We start from the raw sequence: 26,048 nt of genomic DNA, 5'->3' as shown, positions 1-26,048 counted from the left end.
TTTAATGAAAATATGTCTTTTTTAAAACAGGGTAATTAAAAAGAGGTAAGGAATAAAATGTTTCTAATGATCTAGCTGATCTGTCCACAGAAAAGTATTAAATGGACCCCAAGAGATAGGCAAACAGGAATCAGTTTTTTACTGGAACATATTATAAGTGAGTCATGAATTCCAATGGGTCTTATGAACTATTATGAGAAGTTTAATTGTGGGAGGATTCACTTGAAGATTTACTTGAAAAACATTAAGTGCCTCTAATAGTATCTTGCCCACAGTGAGGATAGTGAATAAAGTCAGCTATTGAGGATAAAGAAAGGTACAGAATAAGTAGTACTCACATAAATTATTCAGGAAACATTAGGAAAAGCAAGTAGGTAAACAATTTCATCTACTCACATTTGTGGACAGTAAAGTTGAAATAAGAACCTGGATTAGTAGGTTGATTTAGAAATTTCTATAAATTAGTTAATATTTTATTTAAAAAATTATCCCCAAGGAATCAGAAGGATTTCTTGATTTACTTTTCATTTCAAATATGTATCAATGTTTGATCTTACAGTAAAATATTATGTTTTTATTTTCTCATTACCAGAAAGCTATTTTTAAGTAGTTTGGAACAGAAGTGATCAGGAAAACCATAGTAACAAAACCACTTCTGAAAACCAGAGTACAATATCTCTTATTTGAGATGATACAAATAAAATGAAAATATGAAAAATATAGCTCCTCTTGTCTGAGTACCAGGAAGCCTGCCAACCATTTCTGTTGGCAGTGAGACTAACTTCCAGATGGCAGAATAAATTCTTGAGCAACAAGCCAACATCTGAGTTCCCTGTCATGAACAGTTTGTACTACCTATAGACCTGTCTCTTTAATGATACACTTTCTACCCAGTAAAGGTAGAAATGTGGACTCTCCTCTTATACTTTCCTTCTCTCACTAACAACTTGTTGTTGGTCTCAAAAAAGGAAAATCTGTCTCTTCATCTCATTGCATCCAGGAGACATCACCTTTATTCCTTGGTGGACACAAGCTGCATTGGCACCACAGTCTTGACTTTCTATGTCCTTGTTGACCTCCACAGTGGACAAAAGAAAGGTCTTGCCCAATTGATGAAGTAGGCAGGACCTTAGGTTTATGACTGTGTTAGGTGGACTGCCATTATGAAAAAGCAATGTGCACTGAGTATCCACTGGTTTCTGTTGAGGATTTCTTGAGTCTACATGTGCCCTGATATAATGTACTTAACTTCTTGACTCTAGCAGACATCCTTGCAGACACCCACCCATTTCTACCCACACACCCCCAAACACTACCCACTTCATATCTGCATGCACATACCATCACTTCTAAAAGGTCTTGTAGGGTTTGTCTTTCGAGTCATAACTTCTTAAACTAATTATTTGAAAAAGTCATGCTATCTTTTCAGGTATTCCCTCATGCCTTAATTTTATCAAAAGTAAAGCAATCAAATATTACTGCTTAAGCACATGTTTCATCTCTCATCTTTTTAAATTAACTTTTAAAAGATTTTATATTTTGAGAATTATGCAGATTCTCCATTTTGAGTCTCATGCTAATTTGTGTTCAGTCTTTGGCTAAGGTTCAGGGAAAGTGAATTATCAAACCAACAAGAAGACCCAATATCATATTAGTCCTATAATTATATATTAGAAGTTCATTGTTTATTCTTCATGACCTCTTTTTATTTAACTATTATTGTTGCATATATATGTTTGTGTGTGTATATGTTTATCTACAGACATAAACTACTGAGTACATCATGTAATGTTACTTGCATTTACAAATGTTTAGGACTCATCACTTAGTATTGTATAACACATAGGAGTGCTTTTATATGGGGACAAGCTACTTTCTCTCAGCCTCTATTGATTGTCTATGGCACTGCATCTAGGGTGGAATCCTTGTGAAATTTCCCTTCCTATGCTGATATGTTATCTGGTAGTATCTGGTAGATCTTGTTTAGGTAATCATATTCTTGCTACTTCATGGGTATAGCTTCCCAAAGCAAGAATACACAAATTCGTACTTCACCCATCCAGTATTGCACAAATCCAGTTTCTCCAACACTTAAAATCATTCTATCCTCTTTCCCCAATGTTCCCTCAATTTCACTTGCACGAATTTCACCATTGATGTAAATTAGGGATTGACCAAACCATAGTTACTTATCCTCTGAATTTTGACTGATTTTGGATCTCTGTAATTGTCTCCATCTGTTGTAAAAAAAAATCATTGTTGATATGTGAGAGCTATGCCTATCTCTTAATGGTATAGGATAAAAAAATATAGAATTTATAGTGGTTTAGTAAAATGGCAGTAGTAGGTTCATCTCTATGGTTTATGCCTTTACCAGGCACAGTTAGTTGTCTAGATAAAAAGTACCAGACATGAATTCCCTGCAATTGTGTGGGAAATCAACTCTAATTAGAAAGCTGATTGTTACCGCTAAGACAAAAATGTTACTATTACAACATAGGGATATCTAGCTGTGCCAGTTAGCATTGTGGTTGTGAATTTGGGAAATAATAGAGGTGGGCACAGGAGGGTTGACAAGAATGGTATGGAGTGGTGGAAATAATGACAACAGTACTCACATAAGAAATTCTCAAAATTTCAAAGATTAAATATAAAGCATTATTTCATTTTATTTTCTGATCTTGTTTGAAACCAATGGCTTTAACTAGATTACTACAACAGCCTCCAAAAGCAGTCTTAATTTTTGGGCTTTAGTCTTAGACATAAGTTTCATTGTGAGTACTATTTTGGTGGCATCTGTTTCACAAGTCTGCTGCCTGAGCAGTTACATGAGAACAGAAGGGCCCTTCTCTTCATTTGATGAGAAGTTCTTATTTCCTTGAAATTCCTATATTTTGTCTTTGAACCTTTAACTTGGAAGCGAAGTATGTCAGAAAGAAAATGAACTGTTTTATTACTTTTTCCTGAGCAGCTGCCCTGTTGAATAGAAAGGATGTTAGCAAACATCCTGATCGTAGAGAAAACACTCTCAGTCCCCATTGAAGGTGATACAATAAAGGTTTCAGGCTTTTCATGCAAGTAAAGAATGGGATTTGGAGGAAAAGATTGTGTGTTCTATAGTATCTTTTTTTGTATTCTATGTCAAAAACAGTGGAGAGAGAGACTACAGGAGGTGTCAGATGAGGATTTTAACATTGCAAGAAATTTGAGAAAATGTAAGCAAAAGAAAACGAAACAGAAGAATGAACATTGGAATGGATAAAAATGTGACAATTCTAATTACGTTTTATACTAGATGAAACCAAAACATGGGATGACTAGAACTTTTATGCTTAGAAATAAACTAAAAAAATCACATAAATTATTTTTCTAATTTAAGTTTATTTTATTTTGATAATTTCATATAGGAGTATTGCATTTACATAATTCTCGTGGATCCCTCTTTTTTCTCCACTTCTTCCTCAATTGTGTCCCTGTACTCTCTCTCAAATTCATGAGCTCTTTTTAAAGTATATATATGCATATATAGTTTATATATATAATATGTATACATATACAATACACACATATTCATACTGCTTCTCCCTCCATTAGCAGCCAGTAATTGCAAGTAGCTTTTCTACTAAAGATGGAATCTTATGTGATTCTCCAAGCCATGTTACCTGAGTTATTTAGAAAATTAGAGCTAATAAAATGCACACTTTCTATAAAGAAACTGAGTCATGCAATTCTGAAAGCTGAGAAATAAAGATCTCCACTGGCAGGCTGGATATACAGAAAGGCCAGAGGCCAGTAATCCCAACCTAAATCTAAAAGTCGGAGAAGCAAGAGGGCTGATTGTGAGAGTCCCACTTTGAATGTGTTCCTGAAGGCAGACAAAGTCTTTAAAGTCAAATGGTTTTCATAACATAGTTCTTTACAGTAATAAGATGTCAATTTGGAATCCAAAATCTTTGACTTACACAAATCAAAGAAGATCAGACTTTTATAAATATCCAAAAAACTGGTCCAAGGCTGTAGAGTCATTATTGTATTAAAATACAAATAAAGGGCTGAGGATATAACTTGGTGGTAGAGTTCTTGCCCAGTCCAGCCTACACAAGGCCACAGATTGTGGCCTAATACTATAAAATATGATCAAGTGATTATAAGTGATGATGATGATAATGATGGTGATGATGATGGCAGATTTTAGATGCATGTGATAAAAATTTATATGGTAGAGAAAGATTGATATTATGCATTTATAGATAAGAGAGATTATTTAATAAAACATCACAGTTTGTAAATCATTTCAATAAGCCAAAAAAATTAAATATGAATCTGGCACAAATACTATCTCAGTCTGTAAATGTGGTAAGATTGCGAGGCCATCATATTAACCATGCCATTCAAGAAGTTCCCATGAAGGATAGTGCCCCACATCCGCCCCACCTCCACCTTTGGTTTGCTTGATGCCCTGTCATTTGGTCTTTCAGAAGCCAGTTCTGCAGTCTTTATTCCCAATGACTCACTTCCAATAAATAAACTCCTTGTTGGCATATCTCTTGGCATAGTCCATTCTTGTGATGTCATACCTTAAACTACTGCTCTTCCTCATGATGCGCGGGAAACAATAGATACGACCTTCAGAGAAACCCTCAAGTCATATACTTAATGTGAAAGCAGTTGAAGACAAACTGTCAAGTCCTAGATGAAAATATAGGGCTCGTCGGAAACCAGCTTGTGTGCTTGGTTTTATAGCAGAGCCTTGGCTTTATTAGAAAGAGTGTATTTCACTGTCAGAGATCAGCATTGATTATATTACCGAAAATATCTGGTCAGTGTAGCTCTTGAACACACCTTTCCTTTTTCTTAAGCGTGGTACTTTCTCATCCTTGCTGAATTAGTATGTGAAATTATGAAAGGAATGAATCCCATGAGTAAATGATTAAAGCTCCGAGGAACGTGTCATTTAAAACATAATGCTTATATAGCTTGTCATGGGACATGGCATTTGGGAATGTTGCAGAATTGTTGCTGCTTCACTGACAGTTTACAGAGTTTTTGCTAGATTAATTAACACATTATTAATATAAAAGGCAGTTATGTTTGCTCAGCTGATTATAAATTTCCATTTACCAGAAAATGGAAGAAAACCAACTTTGTTCCTTGGCAGATTACTTTTTTCCCTTCCCTTCCTCCCATCTAAAAGTATGAACTAAACTCCAATGAATGATTCAGTAAACTGCCACATAATGGATCATTTTAAACGTCATAAGGAAACTTAGTTACTCTGTTTACATTTCTATGACTAAATCTAAAACCGTTGTATGATGGTTATGATTTCAGTGTGCTGTGTTTACCCAGGGTGCTTACTTGGAAATGTTGGTTCTCTGTGTGAGTATGATGAAGTAGTGTGACCTTTAAAAGTTGGAACCTGGTGAGAAGGGACTAGGTCATCTGGCACGTTGCCAGCAGGAGAAATTGGCACCCTTATTCAATTCATTCTCAGGAAAGAATTCATTTTAAGAAAATCTAGCCTTTCCTTGTGTTCTGCCATCCGGTCTCATAGTGGTATTGCTTTTTTTATCCTGAACCCACACAGCACCATTCAACAGAGGTTCTAACCAGAAACTGAATAAACAGGTGGGGACACCAAATTTTGGTTAGTTTTCCAAAACAAACCTCTTTGTTTTGTACATTTCTATACCTGAGAAATATTGCTATGTTAATTTAAGTGAATTTCTAAAATGATAAGATATTTTCTATTTAAATATTATTTCTTTTTTTTTTATTTTTCGAGACAGGGTTTCTCTGTAGTTTTTCTTTACTCACTCATTTGTTCATTTTTAGAAAAAAATAGAAGAGTTTTATTAAATGAGAGTTGGATGAATTCACTCTAATATCACATGTTGGCTAGACTCCCTGAAATGAGTTGAAAGATGGTGAAATTCAGATTGCAATTTAAGGCATAATAATACAGTTGATACTCCACATCAATTTGTTTCATAATTAGATTTAACTATCTCTTACATAATAAAAATTACATAAATGCTGAGCATGGACAGAATTTTTGTTGTCTGTGGATCTCAGTTCTATGGTGGGGTTCTGCCCTAGTCCTAGTAGCTAAATCTAAATATAAATGTTATTAAATTTTGCACAGCACTGAGATAGACATACCACAGTGGGCTGCACACCGCTAAATAGATCTTATTAACCAGAGCAAAATTCATTAGATGAACTAGAATTAGCTATCTTGACCTGTGCAGATAAGAATGATGCAAAATAAGCTAGGTGTTCTAGAATTTTCTAAGTTACATTTTCACATCTAAAGAATCAATAGCCTGAATTTATATGTAGTAAAATATGGGGCATGTCAATACTATTTACATGCCAGAGGGTTGTATATAATTATAAAGCTTTGCACCTATTTTTCACATACAATAGGAAACTTCTGGACACTCAGAATTTTCATTTTATCAGATTCAGAAAATCCTGCCAAAACATGAAGTAGGGAAGGCAAAAGTCTGTAATGGTGTCTAAATGTAGGGTGGAATGTAAGGATAAGAAAACCTTTTCCTTCCTTCCTTCCTTCCTTCCTTCCTTCCTTCCTTCCTTCCTTCCTTCCTTCCTTCCTCTTTTTATTCCTAAATTATACGTGGGTCTTGGGGTTGATTAGCAGAGTGGCAAAATAACTGAACAAGTAATAAAGTGTTCTCTAGGTATATATAAAACCATTTTCATGATATCATTATTTAAGTCTACATTTTTTGCCAAAGCTTTTGACTGTGTGTCTCGTGGTGTGTGCTGATTTCACATTAAAACAATCTTCTCCTGTATAGTGCTTGAGAGGTATTTAATAACTATCTTCAGATGATTCTAAAGGGCTTTTCTCATTAGAAATCATTGATATAGGAGAATTTTTCAGTTCTAGCTTCTGCAATCTGAACACGTTTACTGTGCAAGACTGTTATTTCTATTCCTAATGGAATTTACCTGCATTTTGTATTTGTAGTTGGTCTTATTTTATGAATAAAAAATGCAGGTATATTCATAAAATAAGACCAACTACAAATACAATTAACATGGAATAATATTTTATCATTATATGTTTCTACAAAAATAATTTTTCCTGAGAATAGCACAAGCTTAGTTCCACATCTTTATTCATTCTGTAAGCAGAAAGTAGAGGGCTGGCAAGAGCTAGATTCTATTATGCTTGCCTGACTCAAAGGGCAGATGGTCTCCAAAGGATGTATTCTCTCTCTCTGTCTCTCTCTCTGTCTCTGTCTCTCTCTCTGTCTCTCTGTCTCTCTCTCTCTGTCTCTGTCTCTCTCTCTCTTTCTCTCCAACCCTCCCTCCACCTTCTCCCCAATACATATAATTAGCCATACTAATGTTTGTATGTTTATCTATCTGTCCATCACTCTTTTTGTGTGTCTGTATGTCTGTAATTGTTTGAATTAGGCATATATGGACTGGCCATTGAGAAAACGAGTTTTTATGTTTTGTCACTGTTCTATTCAAAGTAGTTTGATGAATATGAACCACTCTGCTATGAACAGAAGATGTTCACGGCCAGTTCCTCATTAACATTTTTAACATTAGTTCTTAAGGATAGAATTGATACTGGGAAGAATAAATTACTATATAAATTGTGCACAGTAGACCAAATTCACACTATTTACAAAGTTTTAAACTGCAATTAGAAAGGTAAATTATATCTGTGCAGCTTTGCCCAGGAGTCTTTGGGGATAAACTGACTTCTTATAATGGAGGGCTTGTAATAGCACAAAATTAAAGAACATTAAAGTATACGATCAAACAAACCTCTCTGAAGTATACATCAAGTCCTTAAATATAAAATTGTTCCCCTGTGATAACATGATGTTACTCAATCTCTTGCTCTCCTGGAAGAAGTCTATTTTGATAGACACAAAATGTACAGGTTCTTAGATATTAATAAATCTACTTAACAAGAGAAGGCCTCATGCATAAGAGATGCCATGGGAAAATAAATTAGATGAAACCAGTTGTTAGGAAACAGAAAAAACTAAGTACATTGGAATAGGTAGAGGAAGCAGTATTAAAAACTTTCAGGCTCCACACAAACACATAGAGATGGACGGAAATCAGGTTCCTGTGTCATAGCACCAACTGAGAAGTATGACATCACAGATACCTTGTTTCACAGGAGAGCAAAAGAGGTGTGGGGGGGAACCATTAAAGACTCAGGTTTGTCAGCATCCTTAAAGCAAATTTTAATGGCGCCAGGATCCTTCTCAACCTTCAAACTTCTCCCACACTTAACTATAATGTATGAAAAATTCATGTAGAGGAATAATTCACACTTAAAGTAAAAATAGAAGGAATCCTGACACCAATTATCATAGTTTAAGGGAATAGAAGAAATATTGCCTTCTTTCTGGGTCATAGATTGACACCCTGAATTTTCAGTTTCCAGTACAATAATCTACTTTCTGTTACTCAGGTAAAATGTTCCACACTAATGATTTTCTAGATTTCATCTTTAGTAGCTCCTTTACATGATGGGATGATCAGTCTTTTTTTCTGTTCAGTACCTTTGCAGCATTTTATTAAAATATGATTTCCTAAGAATAGGTCTCTTCTGTGTTTACATGCATGGCATCTCCACTTGGTTGTAGGTGTCAAAAATGACATCTATCACTTTACATTACAATCATATCCAATCATATATGTGCTTTTCTCATTACACTTTGTTTATTTATTTTATTTCTGCGTATTTGTGGGTACATGCATGCCACCGGTTATATATAGAAGTCAGAGGACAACTTACAGGATCTGATTCTCTTCTTCCACTATGGGGTCCTGGAGCAGATCTGACTCAGGCCAACAGCCTTGGTGGCAAATACCTTTTCTACTGAGGCATACTGAGGCATACAAATCAAATGCTTTTATTAAGCTAAATACTCAACTGCATTGATAAGATTGAAACCTATAAACTTTTAGTTAACAGCTAAACTATCATTCTTGAGAAAGATATTTGAGTTATTTGATAAGAATATAAATAGTATGTATATTCTTAATCCTTTATTGATCAAAGAAATAATTCAAAAGCAGAATGCATGGGGCTTGCAAGGAATAAATCAGATGGGGTCCTAGTGCTGAGAGGAGAGTAGGTATTAGTTTCCATCCCTAACATAGATGCCCTCTTCAATTGTTAACCTAACTGGTCACAAAGGAAAATCTTGTAGTTGTTTTCTTTGCTAGAGTCTCACTAGGGATACAAACCACACACTTAAGAGCAGGTCCCAAGCCCAGCTGTGTTGTGATCTAGCTGCCCTCACTCCCCCTGACCACAGAGTAACTTCCTTATGGTCTGTAATTGACAAGGATGTTTGTGGTTTTTTCTGACTGGTGGTTTTCCACAGAAGTTTCCCAGTATAAAAGACTTTAACTCAAGAAAAATAAAGGTTGCTGTTCTTCCACCTGAAAAGAAGCCTCCGTGTCTCAATCCTGGTACCCCCTGCCAGTCTCGGCATCCAGGCCATGCTGGTGTGCTAGCTGGGCATGGCACAACTATAGATAACCAACACAAAACCAACATAATGGGTTTTTAAGAACTTTTTTTTTAAATCTCATATGCTTTATCTAGAAATTTTGTTCATGTTCAAGTTACAAATCTATTGCTTGTATATTATATCTATATGTGTTTCTTGTCTTTTTTCCTTTATTGGTTTGTTTTGTCCTAATATGTTTTTTAATCTTACTTTATTCTATTATTATTTTTAAGATCCATGTTTGTATTCTAATGAGATATAGAAAAGAAAGGTGTGATTTGAGTGTGGGAGGAAAACCATAATAAGAAGATATTTCATAAGAAACTATTTTCAATTTTTTTTAAAAAGTAGAAAATACACGCTCAAAGAGAACTTATCTTATTGCTAGTTACTTTTTTTTTGCTAAATCATTTGGAGATTCTAGAAGCACTAAAAATATGCAGAAAATTTAGAACTAAGGGTCTAAATTTTAAATGTGATTATAACAGATTATAACAATGAGAGTTACTAAATAAAGTAAAAAATTAAAAATAATTATTGACTTAAAACACAAGCAACATCAAAAGCACTAAATATACAGAAATAAATAATGTGAGAATATCTTTTCTTATGAGCTTAAATCCAGTTGGGCTCACACAGAATTTATGAATGATATAAGATATTAGAAGACAAAAATAAAGCAAGAAATGAGAGGGTATTGGAGTGCTGTAAAGGTCAATAGCATGGCACAGTAAGAAGGTTCCATTTGAGTAGAGACACACATTCAATAAAGAAAGAACTGTTGAGTAAATAGGTGAAGCATACAAAGAGAGGGGAGAGCAAGTAGATATCTTATTTGGTAAAGAACAAAAAAGAATGGTAACTTGAGGTAAGTGAACACAGGAAGAAGCAATGAGAGCTAGTCACAGAATTACAGGGGTAAGTGTTGGTGCAGGCCATCACAGGGAAGGTGGAAAATGTTCAGAACTTTAAGGCCAGTCTCAGCTAATTAGAACTCTGCCTCAAACAATAAAAACTATACTCTAAAGGACAATGGCCATTGGGCAGGTCCTGTAAAGCTTTGACAGATGTAGTAAAACCTGCCATTTCTGTTGTAAACGGGTGACTACTCTAAAAGTTATATAGTTGATAAGGGAAAAGACTGGCCAACTTTCCACAGCAGGAATAAGTAGCCACCCATCTACATAAGAGGGAATAAAAGCCATGTTCTGAAAATCAGTCAATCACCAATAATTATGACTAATCTGTCATCCAGTCAAGTACAATAATTCACCTGAAACTGAGCAATCAGTGAGAGACTCCTAGTCCTAGTCAGTCAGAAAGTCACTCCGCACAGTTTCCATGTTTCTCTACATGCTCGCCTTGACACCAGTCTCATGCTGGGGAGCATGGAAGCACAGCAGAAGGGTCTTAATCCTGCATGTTGGCACTTCAGAAAGGCAAGACCTCCAGAAGTCAGGTTTCCTAAAATGTTACAAAACGTGTATGCTGACATTATGCAAGGATCAGATGCCTTTAACTTATACATATCAGTTACAGGAAAACTGAATTTTTTCCCTTTGGCATAGTTATTAGTCAACTCGATAGTTATTTTACAAGTTTGCAGTTTTTTTCACTTCTGATCCTATATACAAACTCATGAGTTTATACCAGAAAGCCACAGCTTCAGGGAAACAACTACAAACTCATCAACTTCAATAATTTCAGCACATAAGTTATTCAATTGTCTATTTTTATTGGTGTTTAATTACCCAAATCCCAAAACATTTGTAATAGTTTCCTACACACACACGGGGTTATTCACTAGACATGTATGATATGGTTCTCTTTCTTTTTTTCTTTCCTTATCTCTACTTTTTTCTCACTTTTGGAAGTTCTTTGTGCAGTATGCAAATACTAATTTAATATAAAAATGAAAGAAAATCATGTTTAAGCCAGTAAATAGGCATAACATAAAATTTCTCAACCAACATGACAACAGTGACAAAAATGACACAATATTTTGTATTAAGAGACATTCATTTTAAGCATGATGATCCAGAACTGGAAGATTGAGGCAGCAGTCTCCCCAGTTTCTTAGAAATTATGACTTTCTACATTGTACACTACTAATAGGGTTTCACGTTGACTAACTTTTAAGCGTTAAATTGCTAGAAGTATTTTCTAAGCTTAAAATAGTCAGTCAGTTTTCACATACCAAAATTAAATTAGCAGACTCAAACAAACCTATAATTACTACATTTACATTATGTAGATTATTAGAAAATTAAATGGTGCCTCTTTTAACAGAGTAGCTATAGTTGAGTTACTGTTACAATTGTTGTGGTGAAACACCATGAACTAAATCAAATTGTGAAGGAAATATTTAGCTAATATTTTTATATTACTGCTCATCATTGAAGGAAGTCAGAAAAGGAACTGAAGGAGACATGGAAACTGGAGGCAGGAGTAGATGCAGAGGCCATGATGGGTGGTACTTTACTGGTTTGCTCCACATGGACTGATCAATCCGTTTTTTTAGAGAACAGAGAACCACCAGCCCATGTGCGATACCAAGCAAATTTGACTGGGCCCTCTCACATCAATCGCTAAGAAAATACTTTACAGGCTTGCCTATAGCTTTGTTTTATGGTGGCATTTTATCAATTGAGATTCCTTCTCTCAGACAACTCTTGCTTGAGTCAATATGGCAAAAAAATTAGCCAACATAACTATGAGATAGGTAATCATAGTACAGAAAAACCTTTGTTAACTAAGCAGCACTTTCTTCATGAAATGATTTACTTAGAAGGTTAAACGTTATAAGGATCAGAAAACTCCCTCATGTGAATACTCACAAAAAGTTCACTTTTTTGCATTTTTTAAATGGGATATTGAGAAAGAGGTATAGTATCAGTAGAATTAATAAAAGTAAAAGTTTTCGAAAGGCGGTAGTGGCACATGCCTTTAGTCCCAGTACCCAGGAGGTAGAGGTGGGCGGATCTCAGAAAATTTGAGGCCAAACTGTTTAACAAAGTGAGTTCCAGGACAATCAGCTCATCAGAGCTGTAACACAGAGAGATTCTGTTTTGAAAATATCAAATAAATAAATAATAGATGAATAAATAAAACAAAAATACAAATTTTAGTAAATGCATAAGGATGGAAAACATTTAATCAAAGTTAAAGAAAAGCATGAATGATCCTATAGGTGGTGTTAGTTCTTCCACATGGATTCTTCATGTTTGTGTTCACAGAATATTATTTTGTTTCTGCTAAGCAATATCTATTCATATTGTAAAGATTATACAAAATCATGCTCTAGGTTTATCATTTGCTGTCAAACCAAGTGATTAAAATTTCATATTTTTTCGGAATTTGGTAATTTTAGTATTCTTAAAATAATTCTATGAAATACATTAGTAAAATGAAAGCAGCCTATTGAAATCTTCCTTAAGTTCTAAGAAAGAGCTTTCAAAATTCCTTTGGATTTTAAATCATTTATTAAATGAGTTCTACTAAATCTTTCCACATAGTTTTTAGTATCTTTTTAGGAATAACATTATGCAAATTGAAGAACAGCAAAACTATTACTGAACGTAATGAATGAATTAAAGTATACTGAAAAATACATTCCGCTTAGTGTCAATGCCATTTAAAAATTTATATTTCTGCTAAACACCAGAAATTTTCTTTCTTTAATTGTACAGATATTATAGCATTTTCCATGCCTATTTTCAAGATTTGCTTTATATCCTGAAGATTTTAATTCTCTTCCATATTTGTTAAATAAGAGCAAGTACAATTTCACATGGTGTGAAACAACAAGCAAACAGGACCTAAAGACATGATGTGCCATTGCTATTAAGGACTCATTGTTTTAAAAGTCACCCATCAAAAGAGGTCATATGATCGTGAAAAACAGAGAGGAGTGGACAGCTTGTGCTATCAGCGATGGTATTGTGAAAGTCAGCAAATCAAACCTGAAGAGTCTTCTTGGATTTGAGAACTTTATGGTAGTACAACGTAGTAGACAGGCTTATACTACTACTAATAAAGTGCTGTATCTTTAATTACATTTTGGCAAACTAATGAGCAACATAACTCATCCGTGTCCACTGTAGAAGTCATTCTAATAAAATGAGAAATGGTAAGGAATTTTATAAACAAATGCTGAGGGACAGATAACTACTAATGAGACACCAGTTGGCAATAATATAATATTTTAAACAAGTATGTAATTTGCATACTTATTTAATTGAGATAAATAATCCTTACTCTAAATATGCCCTGAACAACACTTCTTCAACTCAATGTGCATATGAATAAAGATTGTGAAACCATTCTAATTTACTTGAGTTTCTTATGTTTCGTTTTCTAAATCCGATTGTGTTAATGGGGAGTGTGGTTTTGAGAAATAATTAGAAGATATGAGTCACTCTCAGAATGAACGTTTCAGGAAAAATCAGGCCAAATATTTTATGACCAAACAAACTGAAATTTGAATTGAGACCTGTCAACATGGTTGTCTCCAGACACTACTAGCCATGTGACTGTGTGCATGGAGTTAATATAGAGGGGTGTTAAATGAGTGCAATAGTTTTGTTAATAATAACATATTAAAGCTATTTTCCTTGAAAAGAATTTCCACTTAACTCCAGTCTTCAAGTCTGAACAATGTACTAAGCTTAATCGCCTTTAGATGCTATTGCTTTAAACACCTTCTACTTCCAATTCTTATAAGATCTGAAATTAAACAAAACAAAACAGGAAAAGCAAATGACAGTCAATTAAACATCATTGAAAAAACAAGTCCACTGTGATTGCAATTACCAGCAAGGAAGGATGTTAGACATTTGTTTTGGTCTGTCTCCATCTTGGCTTTTGTTCATTTTAGAGAATGCAAGTGAGTTTACATGCATTAAATTCTAGAAAAATCATAAGACGTGAAAACTCACTGTAAGAGAAATAAGTTACCCATAATAAGAATTAAGGACTCAAGATGTTCAGATCCTAATTTTGATCCACACAGTAAATCAACGCCATAAAAAATTATTTCAGCAGTCTCATTTAGAAATTTGGTACAATTCTTGAAATAATATGCAAATTAGAAAGGGAACTTGTTCTTAACAGACGCATCTTGGGCTCTGCTAAATATAAAACAAGCAAGCCACCTGCAAGCAGAAAGATTCTGTGAACTAAAATTCTACCTTCAAAACACTGTCTGGGGTTAATTGTTATTTCCTATACTAACTTTGGAAGCTTTTTAAATTTTCTTTATCTGAGTTTGCATTTCAAAAAAAATGAGTATGATTACATATATTTCTTATCTAAAATCTCTTCCTCATATTACAAAAAAAATCTATATGGTATTTTTTATTTGTTCTCTAACACAGAAGTTTATAAGGTTTCGTTTATCTAGTTATTCAAGAAGTCTGTTTCACACTTTTTTTTTTTTTTTTTTGATTTTTTGAGACAGGGTTTCTCTGTAGCTTTTGGGGCCTGTCCTGGAACTAGCTCTTGTAGACCAGGCTGGCCTCGAACTCACAGAGATCCGCCTGTCTCTGCCTCCCGAGTGCTGGGATTAAAGGCGTGCGCCACCACCGCCCGGCTAGAAGTCTGTTTCTATTGTTGTGTTTATGCATGAAATTGATCTAATGCCCATATGGAAAGTCTCATTGCCAGTGTTACAACATTTTCAAGAAGGCACATATGCATTTGCTTCTTTCTTAATGAGGTTTTTTCTTAGTTTTTTTTTTTTTTTTTTTGTATAAGAACATATGAAAAATCCAAATTTCCTACAAATATGTTGTGCTGTGCTGTTCTCTGGTAGCTGAAACAAAGCGTTCTTTCCAGACTTATGCAACATGGAACCTAAGAGTCAGGAGCTCAATTTTAAAAATACACATACTGTGTTCAGTTGATAGCCCGGAGAGGCATGCTCTGTTCTGAAAGGAAATGGAAGAGGAGTGGATCTGGGGGAGAAGGGAGGTGGGGTGGTGGGGCTGGGAAGAGTGGAGGGAAGGAAAACTTTGGTCGGAATGTACTGAAAACAAAATAGAACAAAAATTTTCATAATTTCATTTTTGTAATATTTTCACACTCCAGAACATAAGACAAACTAGATCAAATTTACTCTGCCGTATATCCACTAATGAGGACTGCGGCACCATGCTGAGCACAAATTGCAATAACTGAGTGCAGGCTCATTGCTGTTTTCCACTGAATGGCTCAGGGAACCCAAAGAAATCTTGAGGGAATGAAAAAAGTAGACTCTAGAATAAATATATGGAAGAGGCAGGACAGGGACCAAAGATAAATACTGAGAAGTTTCCAGAATATATGACTATTACCTTCTTCACAGTTTAAATACATGTAATTTCCCTTGGTTATCATGCACAGTAGCTGATCCATAGACAAGTATAAATGTCTTAATCCTCCCTGTGTGTTTATATTTATATATATATATAATATAATATATATACATGTATGTATGTATTAAAACACAGCCATAATAGAAACATACCATCCCCCTTTTCTATGTTTTCACTTATTCTTGGTATCACATTATACAATTTTATTCTCTTTAACCAACCCATCTGAAAATACAAAATAAAGAATTCAATAAATAAATAACTCTTAATTTATAATTTTGTTCTGGGATATTTTTATAACTGTATATGTCATTGGTACTTCTCTTTGCCTGGTTAATAAATTAAACCTTATATTTATGAATATGTAAGAAAAACAAGATTTTAATATATTCATTAGTTTACAGTTCCAATCATTTACTTAACTATATTCCTTATCCATAAAGTGTCTCATGAGCACCACCATCCAATTTAAGATTAGAATGTTATAATGACATAATCTTACTTTCCATCTTAACACCTACCTTTTTTACAAATTTGACTATATTATATCTAATGTGTTTAGATACTCATTCATAAACAGTCACTTGTCATCTTCTTTCTCTGACGTTGTAAACATAGTATTATGTAATACATTCCTTTCTGACTCATTATGCCATAAGATGGTTATGATAATGCTTCACTGCCTTAATTTCTCATGTATTACCCTATATCCATGTCTGGGCATTTGTAGTCTATCTTTTCATTTTTCCCTTTCCAACTCTCCTTTCACCTCTTCCATAATCCATTTCTCATGCTTTAGCTCCCTCCTTCCCCCAGACAATCCTCTTTCCCAACTCCTTAATTTTTCCCTTCCCCTCCCTTCCTCTCCCCCACCTACTTCTTATCTTCTTTTCATTCCTACATTTTCTCTACCTGATAAAACTTTATTTACAGATATGTTGATACATTTTGCGGTTCTAACAGAAAGAAAATATGTAATATAGTAGTAAATGGCTTTATAGTGTTCATTATGGGTTATACAAACATTTACCCTCATTAATCAGTGCTTTATTTCTGATTATATGTGTGCTTTAGCCAGGAATTGAATGATTTGTTTCCTTCCTGATACTTGCTTTGTAGGCCCTTTTAATAATAGTGAGGAACTTATGAGTGTAAAGGAGTTTTCAAGGGGTAATTTGTATTGCCTTTATCACTAATGACTTTAAAAAAGAATGATTTTCATGAGGAAGTGTCTGCTTCTTCTATATGGAATATCCAAGTTCTTCATATTTCACAGAGTTTTTGTCCTGTACTCATTGATGAGATAACCCTTTCAAGTGCTGCAATAATCTCTAATTTTGTCTTAGAGTTTGTCTTCAGGATGCCTATTGAACAGAAGAATTTAATTGACAAGTAATGGAATTTGCCAGTGTCTTAATTCTGAACATATTTTGAAGTTGTTTTCTATCCTAAACTTTTTAAATATCTAAATATTTATTAGTCATTGTATTTTTCTAAGGCTTCAAAGATTCCCCTAAACTTTATAGTCCTTAACATATATAGAATTGATTTTTTAGAATAGTAGTGGAAAGTAAGAATTCAGGTAAAGAATCTAATTTATGTGGCCAATTAATTGTTCAGTCACCTTTATTGAATGGTTTCTTTATTCTGCAACGATGTCAAAAAATCACCTAGTGATTTTCCAAGTTGTAAAACAGTCTAATCCTCATGTCTTATTTTTTGCCCATTGGTCAATATTTTTCTGTCTCTGTTAAAATATTATTTATTGTGCTTTGATGTCTGATGTCATTTTTTTCTTCCTGTACATCCCATGCAAATGATTTTTATGTAGTCACAATTACTTATATCAATTCTTAGTCTTTTATCTTTCCTAACAGATAGATTTAGAAATTTCCATGAAAAGCCTTGGCTATTGCTTTTGAAATTGCATGGAAATACTGAAAAATTAGAAGGGACGTAATGTTTATTTGACTTATTTTTATACTGTTAGAATATCAAATGTCTTATTTATGTCTTTAAGGAAAATTCATTTGTCTCTGGAAGTATGTATAAGAAAGAGAAAAGTATTCTATGGTTGGTTGTATATTAACTACGAAAAGATAAACTCAGTGACTTGATAGAACAGAGTAATATTCTTAGATACATAATCCAAGTCATACATATAATTATTTTTTATAATAGCTAAATTATTAAAATGAAAAGAAACATTGGTAAGGATATATCTAAAAATTCATTTAACCCAGTACACCCCACATATTATTATTTGTTATTAAAGGAACAGAAAATCATTCATGATTATTTTTATAGTATATTTATAATTAGTTTTCAAAATTTAATGTACATTTTATAGCTAAGAGTATAGCTTATTTAAGGCTAACCTCAATCCAAATGATGAAATCCACATCATGTAAGCAGTGAATGTTGTACTGGGCAATGCACTTGTAGAACCATACTGGACAGTGGCTGTGATACTTGACAGTGGCTGTGGTATTGGACAGTGACTGTGGTACTGGACAGTGGCTGTTGTATTGGACAGTGGCTGTGGTACTGGACAGTGTCTGTAGTACTGGACAGTGGCTGTGATGTTGGACAGTGACTTTAGTATTGGACAGTGACTAGTGTATTGGTAGTGGGTATGGCATTAGATAGTGCAGCTGGAGAGCCTCTCTCTTTCCATTAAAGTTACTTTTTTAGTTAAGAAATATTATAGAGACCCCCACCCCCAAGCCTGCCTTGTCTGCAAGGTCCTTAGCTGTGGAACAGTTTCCTGCCATTTCACTAAGGCTACCAACCCAGAGCAGTGAGTCCCTGACTAGAGGGCAGGCCTCAAGGTCCCCGCCAGGGAAAGCAGGCCCCTGCTGCTGGGGCGGCAGTCTCTGCTGTGATCTGCTGGACCTGCTCTGCCTGCGCCCTACTTCCATTAGTCCCTGGCTCATTGGGGCATCCAGGAGTTCCTGTGTAGGTGCCAAGAAGTTTCATCGGGACGGGTGAGTGTGTACTATCCTGGGGCGGACGGTCCCGGTAGAGAGCACAAACGCCCCTACACTAAGGCTACACAACCAGAGCAGTGAGTGCCTGCCTAGCGGGCAGGCCTCAGCAACCCCCGAAAGGGAGCGCAGGCACCTCCAGCTTGTACTGCAGTGTCGCCTGTGTTCTACTGGACCCCGCCAGACCCCTTGCATTCGGCCTTCTTTACGCGGGTCATTGGAATACCACGCATCCATGTTTTGGTGTTGAGGAGTTCATCTGGAAGGGAACGGTTCCTGCCCCTACACTGAGGAGATACACCCAGAGAGTTAGTCATAGCAAAGACTGGTCCAAGACATCAGGCCTCTCCTGGCTCCATTTGAAGGAAAAGATGGGCAGGCGCCAATGCAAGAATTCCCCCAACAAATTGAAAGGCAACGTGACATCACCAGGATCCAGGAATCCCGAAATGAGAAGTCTACACCCTAATCCAGAAGAATTAGAAGAATTCGACTCAAAAGTGAATTTTATGAAAATAATAGAGGACCTTAAACAAGAGGTGAAAAACTGCCACAACCAATTAGAGATTACAAACAAAAAGGTAGAGGAAATGAATAAATCTCTCAAAGATACCCAAGAAAACCAAGAGAAACAAGAAAAAGTAATCAAACAGGTAAGGGAAATGGTTCAAGACTTGAAGAATGAAGTGGAAGTAATAAAGAAAACACAAACCGAGGGAAGGATGGAGATGGAAAATTTGAATAAACGAACAGGAACTACAGAGACAAGTACCACCAACAGATTACAAGAGATAGAAGAAAGAATCTCAGACACTGAAGATACCATAGAGAAAATAAACACTCTCATTAAAGAAAACAGCATAACCAACAAATTCTCATCACAAAACATTCAGGAAATCTGGGACACAATAAAAAGACCAAACCTAAGAATAATAGGGATAGAAGAAGGAGAAGAAGTACAGCTCAATGGCCCAGAAAATATATTTAACAAAATTATAGAAGAAAACTTTCCCAACCTTAAGAAAGATATTCCTTTGAAGGTCCAAGAAGCATAGAGAACACCAAATCGACTGGATCAAAAAAAAACATCTCCTCGTCATATAATAATCAAAACACAAAACATACAGAAAAAAGAAAGAATATTAAGAACTGCAAAGGAAAAAGGTCAAGTTACCTATAAAGGTAAACCTATCAGACTTACACCTGATTTCTCTATGGAAACCATGAAAGCCAGAAGGTCCTGGATAGATATACTGCAGAAACTACGAGACCATGGATGCAAGCCCAGACTACTATACCCAGCCAAGCTTCCGTTCACTATAAATGGAGAAAACAAAGTTTTCCAGGATAAAAACAAATTTAAACAATACGTAGCCACAAATCCAGCCCTTCAGAAAGTAATTGAAGGAAAATCACAAACCAAGGAGTCCAACAATGCCCACAATAACTCAGACATTTAATGACCCTTCACCAGCACAACTTGAAGAAGGGAAACACACAAACTCTACTACCAAAGGAAAGAAAGAAAGAAAGGAAAAATGACCGGAGTTAACAACCACTGGTCATTAATATCACTTAATATCAATGGACTCAACTCACCTATAAAGAGGCACAGGCTAAGAGATTGTATACGAAAACAGGATCCAACATTCTGCTGCTTACAAGAAACACACCTCAACCACAAAGACAGACATCTACTCAGAGTAAAGGGCTGGGAAAAGGTTTATCAAGCAAATGGACCTAAGAAACAAGCAGGTGTGGCCATACTAATTTCTAACAAAGTTGACTTCAAACTAAAATCAATCAAAAGAGATGGAGATGGACATTTTTTACTCATAACAGGAACAATTCACCAGGATGAAATCTCAATCCTGAATATATATGCCCCTAATATAAAAGCACCCACTTATGTAAAAGAAACGTTACTAAAACTCAAGGCAGTCATCAAACCACACACACTAATAGTAGGAGATTTCAACACTCCTCTCTCACCAATGGACAGGTCAATCAGACAGAAACCTAACAGAGAAATAAGAGGATTAAGGGAGGTAATGAATCAAATGGACTTAACAGACATCTATAGAACATTCCACCCAAATAGGAAAGAATATACCTTCTTCTCTGCAGCTCATGGAACCTTCTCGAAAATAGACCACATACTCGGTAACAAAGCAAACTTACACAGTTACAAAAAAATATCGGTAACCACCTGTGTCTTATCAGATCACCATGGATTAAAGTTAGAATTCAACAACAATGCTATCCCCAGAAAGCCTATGAACTCATGGAAACTGGACAGTCAACTACTGAACCTCACCTGGATCAAGGAAGAAATAAAGAAAGAAATTAAAGTCTTTCTTGAATTCAATGAAAACGAAGACTCAACATACTCAAAGCTATGGGACACTATGAAAGCAGTGCTAAGAGGAAAATTCATAGCATTAAGTGCCCACTTAAAGAAAACGGAGAAAGCACACATTGGAGACTTAATAGCCCACCTGAAAGCTTTAGAAAAAAAAGAAGCAGACTCACCTAGGAGAAGTAGAAGACTGGAAATAATCAAATTGAGGGCTGAAATCAACAAAATAGAAACACAGAAAACAATCCAAAGAATCAATGAAACAAAAAGCTGGTTCATGGAGAAAATCAATAAGATTGATAAACCCCTATCCAAACTAATCAAACGGTGGAGAGAGAATACGCAAATTAACAAAATCAGAAACGAAAAGGAAGACATAACCACAGACTCAGAGGAAATTCAGAGAATCATTAGATCTTACTACAAAAACCTGTATGCCACAAAATTGGAAAATGTTATAGAAATGGACACTTTTTTAGATAAGTACCATATACCAAAGTTAAACCAGGACCAGGTGAACAATCTAAATAGACCTGTTAGTCGCGAAGAATTAGAAGTTGTTATAAAAAACCTCCCCACCAAAAAAAGCCCAGGTCCAGACGGCTTCAATGCAGAATTCTACCAGAACTTCCAAGAAGACCTAATACCTATACTCCTTAATGTATTTCACAATATTGAAACAGAGAAGTCATTGCCAAATTCTTTTTATGAAGCTGAAGTTACTCTGATACCAAAACCACACAAAGACACAACCAAGAAAGAGAACTACAGGCCAATCTCACTCATGAACATCGACGCAAAAATAATAAAATACTGGCAAACCGAATCCAAGAACACATTAGAAAAATTATCCATTATGATCAAGTAGGCTTCATCCCAGAGATGCAGGGCTGGTTCAACATACGAAAATCTATCAATGTAATCCATCATATAAATAATCTGAAAGAAAAAAACCATATGATCATTTCATTAGATGCTGAAAAAGCATTTGACAAAATTCAACATCCCTTTATGATAAAGGTCTTAGAGAGATTAGGAATACAAGGGTCGTTCCTAACTATAATAAAAGCTATTTATAGCAAGCCGTCAGCTAACATCAAATTAAATGGAGAGAAACTCAAAGCTATTCCACTAAAATCAGGAACACGACAAGGTTGTCCACTCTCTCCATACCTCTTTAATATAGTGCTTGAAATTCTAGCAATAGCAATAAGACAACATAAGGGGATCAAAGGGATTCAAATCGGAAAGGAAGAAGTTAAACTTTCATTATTTGCAGACGATATGAGAGTGTACATAAGCGACCCCAAAAACTCCAGCAAAGAACTCCTTCAGCTGATAAACACCTTTAGTAGCGTTGCAGGATACAAGATCAATTCCAAAAAATCAGTTGCCCTCCTATACACAAAGGATAAGGAAGCAGAGATGGAAATCAGAGAAGCATCACCCTTCACGATAGCCACAAATAGCATAAAATATCTTGGGGTAACCCTATCCAAGGAAGTAAAGGATCTATTTGACAAGAACTTTAAGTCAATGAAGAAAGAAATTGAGGAGGATACCAGAAAATGGAAGGATCTCCCTTGCTCTTGGATAGGGAGGATCAACATAGTAAAAATGGCAATTCTACAAAGGGCAATTTATAGATTCAATGCAATCCCCATTAAAATCCCATCAAAATTCTTCACAGATCTTGAGAGGACAATAATCAACTTTATATGGAGAAACAAAAAACCCAGGATAGCCAAAACAATCTTATATAATAAAGGATCGTCTGGAGGCATTACCATCCCTGACCTCAAACTCTATTACAGAGCCTCAGTATTGAAAACAGCTTGGTATTGGCATAAAAACAGAGAAGTCGATCAATGGAACCGAGTAGAAGACCCTGATTTTAACCCACAAACTTATGAACACCTAATTTTTGATAAAGGAGCTAAAAGTATTCAATGGAAAAAAGAGAGCATCTTCAACAAATGGTGCTGGCAGAACTGGTTGTCAACCTGTAGAAGAATGAAAATAGATCCATATCTATCACCATGCACAAAACTCAAGTCCAAATGGATTAAAGACCTCAATATTAGTCTGAACACACTGAACCTGATAGAAGAAAAAGTTGGAAGTACTCTACAACATACGGGTACAGGAGATCACTTCCTACGTTTATCCCCAGCAGCACAGACATTAAGGGCAACATTGAATAAATGGGACCTCCTGAAACTGAGTAGCTTCTGTAAAGCAAAGGACACTGTCACTAAGACAAAACGGCAACCCACTGACTGGGAGAAGATCTTCACCAACCCTGCAACAGACAAAGGTCTGATCACCAAAATATATAAAGAACTCAAGAAAATAAACTTTAAAATGCTAATGAACCCAATAAAAAAATGGGGCACTGATCTGAACAGAGAATTCTCAACAGAAGAAATTCAAATGGCCAAAAGACACCTAAGGTCATGCTCAACCTCCTTAGCGATAAGGGAAATGCAAATTAAAACAACTTTGAGATACCATCTTACACCTGTCAGAATGGCTAAAATCAAAAACACCAATGATAGCCTTTGCTGGAGAGGTTGTGGAGAAAGAGGCACACTCATTCATTGCTGGTGGGAATGCAAACTTGTGCAACCACTTTGGAAATCAGTGTGGCGATTTCTCAGGAAATTTGGGATCAACCTACCCCAAGATCCAGTAATACCACTATTGGGAATATACCCAAGAGATGCCCCATCAAATGACAAAAGTATCTCTTCAACTATGTTCATAGCAGCATTGTTTGTAATAGCCAAAACCTGGAAACAACCTAGATGCCCTTCAATGGAGAAATGGATGAAGAAAGTGTGGAATATATACATATTAGAGTACTACTCAGCAGTAAAAAACAATGACTTCTCGAATTTTGCGTGCAAATGGATGGAAATAGAAAACACTATCCTGAGTGAGGTATCCCAGACCCAAAAAGAGGAACATGGGATGTACTCACTCATAATCGGTTTCTAGCCATAAATAAAAGACATTAAGCATATAATGTGTGATCCTATAGAAGTTAAATAAGAAAGTGAACCCAAAGAAAATCATATAGTCATCTGCATGGAGAGGGGGAAGTAGACAAGATTGCAGGGCAAAAACTGGGAACTTGCGGGTGAGGTGGCATGGGGCAAAGGGGAAATGGGATGAGAAATATGAGAAGGGGAGGATGGGAGGAGCTCGGGGGATTGGGATGGTTGGGATATAGGAAGGATGGATACGGGAGCAGCGAAGTATATATCCTATCTAAGGGAGCCATCTTAGGGTTGGCAAGAGACTTGACTCTTGAGGGGTTCGCAGGTGTCCAGGAAGATGTCCCCAGCTGGTACCTTGGGCAACTAAGGAGAGGGAACCTGAAATGACCCTATCCTATACTAATGAATATCTTGCATATCACCTTAGAACCTTCATCTGGCGATGGATCAAGGTAGAGACAGAGTCTCAATTTGGAGCAACGGTCTGAGCTCTTAAGGTCCAAATGAGGAGCAGAAGGAGGGAGAACATGAGCAAAAAATCAGGACCACGAGGGATGCACCCACCCACTGTGACAGTGGAACTGATTTATTGGGAGCCCACCAAGGCCAGCTGGTCTGGGACTGAATAAGCATGGGTTGATTCCGGACTCTCTGAGCATGGCGGTCAATGAAGACTGATGAGAAGCCAAGGACAATGGCACTAGGTTTCGATCCTAATACATGAACTGGCTTTGTGAGAGCTTAGCCTGTTTGGACGCTCACCTTTCTGGACGTAGATAGAAGGACCTTGGTCTTCCCGCAGGGCAGGGAATTTGGACTGCTCTTCAGTATGGAGAGGGAGGGGGAATGGAGTGGGGGGAGGAGGATAGGGGGAGGGAAGTGGGGGGAGGGGGCAATATTTGGGAGGAGGGGAGGGAAATGGGAAACGGGGAGCAGGTGGAAATTTTAATTAAAAAAGAATTAAAAAAAAAGAAATATTATAGAGCCAGATGCCATGTTTCTTTCTTGTAATTCCAGCATTTGAGAGGCTAAGTTGATTATCATGTATTAAAGAGTGGCTCTCCCTGTCTCACAAAGACAGGAAGGGAGTAAGACAAAAAGAAAGAAAAAGAAAGGGGAAGAAAGAGAGAGTGGAAAGAAAGAGGAAGAGGAGAAGAAAGGGAGAAAAGAAGGGATTGAAAGAAGGAGGGAAGGAAACAAAAATAAAATAAAATAAAATAAGCTGTAAGTGAGGCCTGAGCTCGACTGTTCCTTTCTGGGTATTGAGTGTTGGAATCTAAGTTCATTTAATTAAACTTACCATCCTACTCTTCCTAACAAAAACTAAAACTGTTTTGTCTGCTCAGTCTCTTAATCCATAGAAGGAGTCTGCTGAGTTTTACAGCCTAGTGAAGGTTGTAAGTATTTCCACTTTGGTTCAATTAATCTGGAATACATAGATCTTAAAGCTTCTCTTTTTCTAAGTTTATTTGTTTGTATTCTTGTTACATCATTACTATTGGTATACTCTTTGACAGTTTGTGGGTCAGGAATAAAAAAAAAATTAACAGAGCTGCTAAATATTCTGGTGTAACCCCCACTAACTAATTTCACAGTTCTAAGTTAGGCTAATTAATAGGGTCTTGATGCCTTCCTTGGTCAACAAGAATAGTGATAGCAGGTAGTCACTAGGTTTTAGGAAAGATAGAATAGTGTATGTACTGTAGTTTAGGTACCATATGAGGTAACCCCTCAGAAGGTTAATGTGTTGGACACTTGGTCCTCACTGTGGTGGTAGAGGAGTTGTGGTTAATGTTATTTTTTTTTTTATTGTTTTTTTTTTT

Source organism: Chionomys nivalis, chromosome 1 (assembly GCF_950005125.1).
Source record: "Chionomys nivalis chromosome 1, mChiNiv1.1, whole genome shotgun sequence".
NCBI lineage: Eukaryota > Metazoa > Chordata > Mammalia > Rodentia > Cricetidae > Chionomys > Chionomys nivalis.
The sequence above is the reverse complement of the archived record's forward strand: the minus strand, read 5'-3'. Positions refer to the sequence as shown.